The following is a 7,239-nucleotide window of genomic DNA, read 5'->3' on the forward strand; positions in this document are numbered from 1 at the left end:
ATGTGGTGTTGTGCTCCATGATGGGAAAGTGGCAGGAGCTGTAGGAACACAGAATTGGAAGCTAGGAGGGGATCTGGGGAAATCTGCTTCCTAGGAGATCTGTTGGACAGGGAGGAGGCAGCCAAGGAGGGTGGTGGGAATGTCAGGTTTTAGTCTGAAAACATCAGTTCTTGACACGCTCATGGCCAGACATGCCAAAATAAGGCAAGCTCGAAAATGAGATTTATCGAGAAGACAAGGTAGGATTATAGAGCAAGAGCAAGATATAGGTTTACAGATCATGATACATACACCACAGATGACGACTGGACCCACTGTCGCAGCAAAGGGAGAGTGAAAGGAAGGGCACAAAAAGGGCCTGGTTATGGTCTGCATCCTGTTTTACCCAGATTGGGATTTCCCTTGTGGTTCAGAGGTCACCATGGAACCACTTTGATTGGACAGTTGGAAGTTACATGAACTGAGTCTTACCTACGCATGCAGGTTATTCTAGGTCAATTTCTGGACTCTGTGGTACCCATGCTGCTTGGCACATGGGTTAGAAAGTCCTCTGCCTTCTTTTGCAGCTGGCATGCTAAATTGATTGCTGATTTGTAGGGTATTCCCTCCTCCCCAGGTATGGCAGTCAGGAGATTAGGGTGGGACAGGACCAAGATGGGGGCAGCAGCACACACTTTTATCCCTAGGAGACCCGGAATCCCTCACTATCTGCCTAACAGGAAGACCTGGAGGTGAGGAGGGAACTGGGGCAGGGCTGCGGTGGCAGGTGGCAGGGCCCACTGGGAGGACCAGCTCCAGGAGGGTAGAGGCTGTCTTGGGGGATCTCAGCTCCTGGTGGGGGGGAGTCAATGTCAGAAAACATTTGAGCAAATGAACCTTATGGGGTTATGTTTGTCTCCTGAGGCTATGGGGAGCCACTGCAGGATTTCCAGTTGGGGAGTAGCATGGTTAGCTTTGTGTTTTGGGAAGATCATTTAGGCTATGGTGGGGCAAGAGAGGGGTGGGCAGTACACCTGGGGCGCGGGGAGAAGGATGCCAGCAGCAGAGCTGCTGTGGAGGCCCAGGTGAGCCAGGAGCATGGTCTGGTCTGGGGTGGCGGTCCCGAGGCTCAAGGAATCAGTGTGAGCAACACATAGGACACAACAGGACTTTGAGATGGGGTGTGGCAGTGGGAAGAGGAGGGAGGGCGGGGTTAGCAGAGTTTCTAAAATAGCCCTCCAAAGGCGGCCTCCCTCCCAATCCCCAGAGCCTTTGGGGATGCTGTGAATGTGTCATGTTATTTAGCACAGTGGACTTTAGGACGAAGAGACTGTCCTGGATTGTCTCGGTCAGCCCAGTGCAATCACAGGAGTCCCTGCAAGCAAGAGAGCTGTCTCTGGCTGGTGGCAGAGGGGGAGCCAGGGAGATCTGAAGCACAAGAAGGATTTCATTGCTGCTGAGCAATGAAAGGGGGGTCACGTGCAAGGAGCAAAGAGCAGCCACAGGAGCTGAGGGCATGAGGCACAGACCCTAGTCCTACGGCCAGAGGGAACTGAATCCCGCCAGCAACAGAAGTGAGCTTGGAAGAGGGTCCCAAGCACCAGATGAGATCACAGCAGGTGAAACTTTGAGCCTTGCAAAATCCCAAACAGAGAACCTAGCCATGCCATCCTGCCTTCCGCTCTCAGACCTGTGAGATAGTAAGTGGATATCGTTCTCAGCCCCTAAGTGGGCATTTGTTACGGCAGCAATAGGAAACGAATACACCAGATTTCGCTGTGGGGAAAATGAAGGTAGAGGGCCAGGGCAGGGCAGACTGCAGAGAAAAGAGGTGCAGGGGGACTTGGAAGGGACAAAAATGGTCCCTGCCTCATCAGGCTGTTGGGAGGACTAGGTGCATGTACAGTAGGTGCTTAATAATGCTGGCCACTGTGGTCGTGGCTGGAACTGGGGGAGATCGAGGTTGGAAATGCGACCCGGGAGTCGCTGCAGAAGGGCCCCTGCCTCCGCTGCTAAGCCTACCTGGGTCGATTCCCTGAGTGTGAGGGGCCGGGAAGGCAGGCGGCACTGGCACCGCCCCAGCTCCCATGCAGGACCCACCCACCCCAGGGGCTGGGGTCTGTCCAGCGGGCCCTCCTCGCCCACTCCGGCCCCTTTCCCTCGCCTATACTCCCACCTTGTGGAGCAGCGTGGAGTTACCGGCAGCCACGTGTGGCCGGCTCTGCCTTATAGTTCTGTTTTTGTGTCCATTTTATGACTGTGCTCAATTGACAGCTGGCCTCTTGCTCTGCCTTTGGAGGGAACAGGGAGGTCATGGTCCTACCCCTAGAATGTGAGAACTGGAAGTGTCTTTAGGGCCCATTTTTCCCTCTTCTCCTGTTACAGGGGGAATGATGGGGCTGGCCCAGACCAGAGCAAGTCAGGCTCAGAGGTGGGAGAACCCAGGCCCCCCATTCATTCGCATCGCTCTGGCTTCCAGCGGGAGATGTGCAGAGGAGGAGCCCGCGAGGAGCAGTGGGTCTCCCCCTGGCCAGTCCTGTGCTCCCGTGCACAGACCCACATCCTGCTGAAGAACCTGGTGCCGCGGCCTTTCTGTCTACGCCTTCCTCTCCTGCACGTGAGGAGGCACTGGTTGTTCTCTTTCTTCACGATGGGCAGAGAGACCAGCCAGGTTAGAGTGGAGGGGGCTGGGGAGACCTGGGTTGAGGATGTTTGGGGCTTGATAGGCGAAGGGCCTGGGTGTCAGTCCACTCGATTGAGGTCAGCGGTCAGCAGATGTTTTCTTTTAAGGGCCGGATATTAAATATTTTAGCTTCTGTGGGCTTTGTGGTCTCTGTTGCAACTATTCAGCTCTGCTGTAGTGATAAGGAAAACCCCCATCTGTTACCTGGCACATCAGCCACCTCAGACCCCCACCCCTCGCGGAAGACCCGCATCAGCATAATACTGACCTGTTACCTGGCCCATCAACTGACCTACTAGCTGGCGCATCAGCATAACACTAAATCTATTATCTGACACATCAACTAACCTGTTACCGGGCATTAACCACTTGACACCCTACCCCTGAGACCACCACAGCTTAATAAAAGTGGGAAAAACTGGGGAGACTGGGCTCAGAATTTGGTGGCGAGGCCCCTCTGAGCCTGCTGGCGAATAAACTTTGAGTCTCCGACTCTCCGTGTGCCGCTCGGTTTGTCCTCGGGACCACTTGCAGTAACACTTGCTGTAACATTTTGGTTCCCTGACTGGGAAAACCGACCACTCTGGCCCCTTGAAGCCACCGGTTCCGCGATGGGCGCAGTGACCAGCGGGACCTAGCGACAGAAGCGAACCGGCGGCGGCCGCCATTTTGCGGAATATCTTCGCTCCTCGGGAGCTCCTGCCGGCTGCGGGGTCCCACACTCGCCCGGACACACCGGAGGGAAGGACAAGTCAAATCAGGTCCAGAGGTCCCAGGACCCGGCCGAGTCAGGCCCGTCAGATGACGGAAGAGGAGCTTGATCCCCTCCTGAGTGCAGGGAGTTCCCAGGGCGGGAACGTGTGACCCCTGCCTGTCTGAATTTGAGAGTGAAGAGTGAGGGGAGAGTGACCGTGGTCCCACGGCTACGGCTACGGCACCTGAGCGGGTCCTCACCTGTGGTTCTGCGGCGGCGTCACACCGCATAACGGTGATTCGCTCCCCTAAAGGGAGCCACCAGGCCCGGGGTGTACACGGCACAGCTTCGCCAAGACGCGCCTAAGTTCCTGCGAGGGACACAGCCAGGCGGACACCTGAGAGACACCCCCCCCCTTTGTTAAGCTGCGACACCGTTCAAGGGTCTAGGATGGGTAGCGTAGAATCTAAGCCTACAGTCCTTAAATGCATGTTAAAGAACTTTAAGAAGGTTTCACGGGAGATTCTGGCGTCACACTGAGTCCCAGCAGACTTAGGGCGCTCTGTGAACACCAATGGCCCACATTCGGGTCGACTGGCCCGCACAGGAACCTTACACCTCCCCACCGTGCGAGCAGTTCGGAGAATTGTGACCGGGACTCCCGGCCACCCCGACCAATTCCTTTAATATATTCACGGCTAGAGATTGCTCACACCATGCCCCCTCAGGTCCGGTTCTGTGCTAATAAGGGACAGAGCAGGATTTTTGTGGCCCAAAGGACCAGAGACTCCAAACTGTCCAAACCCATCTATCAGGAAGCTCCTGAAGAGGATCCACCATTACCGCCCTACAACCCTACCGTGACACCTCCTGAAGTACCCCCGAATCCACCAGACACCCCGCCACCGTCAGTCTCCCCGCTGCCAGTTCCGGACCAACCTGGTGCCGACACTCCACCACCCGCCCGCTACGGTCAGCTCAGGCCCCAGCTTCAGCCCTCCAGATGCCCCTGCGTGGGGTGCGAGGTCCGATGCAGGTTACGGACGATGGGTCCGTTCAGCCAGCCAGCCAGTCCCGCACTACCAGCCCTTCTCCAGCACTGACCTTCTGAACTGGAAGCACCACACCCCGCCATACTCTGAAAAACCTCAGGCCCTCGTTGGCCTCCTGGAATCCGTCTCTCAGACCCACCATCCCACTTGGGAAGACTGCCGCCAGCTCCTTCTGACCCTTTTTAACACGGAAGAATGACACTGGATTGTAGCTGGGACCCGGAGGTGGCTCTAGGACCAGTCTCCAGCAGGGACCTTGGACATGGAGCAGTGGGCACAGAGAGCAGCACCCGAGACCATCCCGGATTGGGATTTCAACTCCTCGAGTGGACGAGAGGCACTTGGAAGTATCGGGAAGCTCTCCTTCATGGGGTCTGGGAGGGAGCCAGAAAACCAACCAGCATGAACAAAGTTGCTCTGATCACCCAGAAGCTGGAGGAGTCACCGACCACAAGTGCCTTTGTGAGGCCCACCGAGTCTACACACCCTTTGACCCAAAGGCGGCCAAAAATCAGCGGATGGTGAATGCCGCATTTGTTGGGCAGTCCTATACTGACATCCGATGGAAACTCCAGAAACTTGGCGGGTTTGCAGGAATGAACATCACGCAGCTGATGGAAGTGGCCCAGAAGGTCTACGTTAATCGACACCGGACCACCCAGAGGGAGAATGACAAGAGAATGAAGCAGAAAGCCACTCTCCTGGCCGCTGCCCTTGGAAGACCTGACCCAGCCAAGACACCTGGCCCGCCACGGGAAGGAGGACCCAGGAGACGAGGGACCCTGAAGCCTGACCAGTGCGCCTATTGCAAGGAGTTTGGTCACTGGGAGCATGAATGCCCCAACAAAAGAAACCACCCACCGCCAAACAGGAACCTGCCCAGGGGCTTCCGGCAGGAACTGGAGACCCAGGACCTCATCGGTCTCACTGGGATTGACTCGGAATAGGACCGACCGGGTTCCCTGACTCTTGGCCCCCCGGAGCCCACAGTCGTAATGGAAGTGGGGGGCCGACCAGTAACGTTCATGGCGGACACTGGGGCAGAACACTCGGCGGTAACAACCCCGGTGGCTCCACTTACAAACCGGCAAACCCCTATTGTGGGAGCCACTGGAGCTCGAGTAGCTCGACCCTTCTGCTAATCCCGAATATGCCAGATGGGGGGGCCACCAGATAAGACATGAATTCCTACACATACTGGACTGCCCCACTGCCTTCCTAGGGCGAGATCTCCTGAGCAAGCTGGAAGCCCAGATCACCTTCCACCCAGAAGGGACCACGAGCCTCACGCTTGGCACCCCAGAGACTCTCATAATGGTGATCACCCTGCCCTGGGAATCGGAACGGAAGCTATATGACGAGGCCAAAGAGGAACGGAACCCGCCTGACTTCCGGCAGGATTTTCCGTTGGTCTGGGCGGAGGACACCCTCTCCACCCCGGTCTTGCACACCAACATGCACCCCTGGTGATTGAGATGAAACCAGGAGCCCAACCGACTAGGAGACGACAGTACCCCATCCGCAAGGAGGCTCGAGAGGGAATTCACGAACACATCCACAGGCTTAAGCGGGAGGGGATTTTGGTGGAGTGCCAATCCCCATGGAACGCTCCCCTCCTGCCAGTCAAAAAGCCCAACGGAGGTGGATACCATCCCATCCAAGACCTGCGACTGATTAATGAGGCTACAGTGACTCTCCACCCAGTGGTACTGAATCCTTACACCCTCCTGGGCCTCATTCTCCTGATGCTGCCTGGTTCTCCCGCCTGGACTTAAAGGATGCCTTCCTCTGCATGCGGCTCCCTCCGCAGAGCCAGCCCCTGTTCGCCTGCGAGTGGGAGGATCCTCAGACTAGAAGGAAAACCCAGCTGACCTGGACGCGACTACCACAGGGATTTAAAAATTCGCCAACTTTATTCGGGGAGGCTCTGGCCACTGACCTCGTCTCCTTTCCACGAGAAGAAACCCGCTGCACACTTCTACAGTACGTCGATGACCTCCTTCTAGCAAGCCCAACCAGAGGAGGCTGCCACCGGGGAACCCGGTGCCTGCTCCAATTGCTCACTGACAAGGGACACAAAGTCTCCTGGAAAAAGGCACAGACCTGCAGGCAACAGGTGAAGAACCTCGGTTTCCACATCACTCAGGGCGCTGGGACATGAGCGGAAGCACCATCTGTACAATGCCCAGGCCGACCAGTCGGCGACAACTCAGAGAATTCCTCGGCGTGGCCGGATTCTGCCGCATCTGGATCCCAGGTTTCTCCCTAAAGGCCAAGCCTCTGTACAAGGCCCCACGCGGGCCCGAGCACAAAGAACTGGAATGGCCGAGAGTCAGGAAAGGGCTTTCCAGGAAATAAAGACTCACTAAAAAGAGCCCCCGCACTGGGGCTACCAGACCTCACCAAAGACTTTAACCTGTTTGTCCACGAGAAGAAACAAGTGGCTCTGGGGGTTTTGACTCGAACCATGGCCTGTGGCAGAGACCAGTGGCTTATTTGTCTAAACAACTGGATCCGGTAGCGATGGGATGGCCGCCTTGCCTCCGCGCACTGGCGACGACTGTCCTGCCAGTCAAGGAAGCAGACAAACTCACACTGGGACAGAACCTCCGTGTGCGAGTCCCTCATACAGTAATATCCCTAACGAACTCCGGAACCTCTCCATTCGAGGACGTGGAAGTTGATTTCACAGAAGTAAAAGCACGTCGGGGCTATAAATACCTGCTGGTAGTGATATGCACCTTCTCAGGCTGGGTCGAGGCAGTCCCGACCCTGCCGAAAAGGCTAGGGAAGTGGCAAAGCTTCTGCTGAGAAAAATCATCCCCAGGTAC

Source organism: Propithecus coquereli, unplaced genomic scaffold (genome assembly GCF_000956105.1).
Source record: "Propithecus coquereli isolate 6110/MARCELLA unplaced genomic scaffold, Pcoq_1.0 Scaffold443, whole genome shotgun sequence".
Taxonomy (NCBI): Eukaryota; Metazoa; Chordata; class Mammalia; order Primates; family Indriidae; genus Propithecus; species Propithecus coquereli.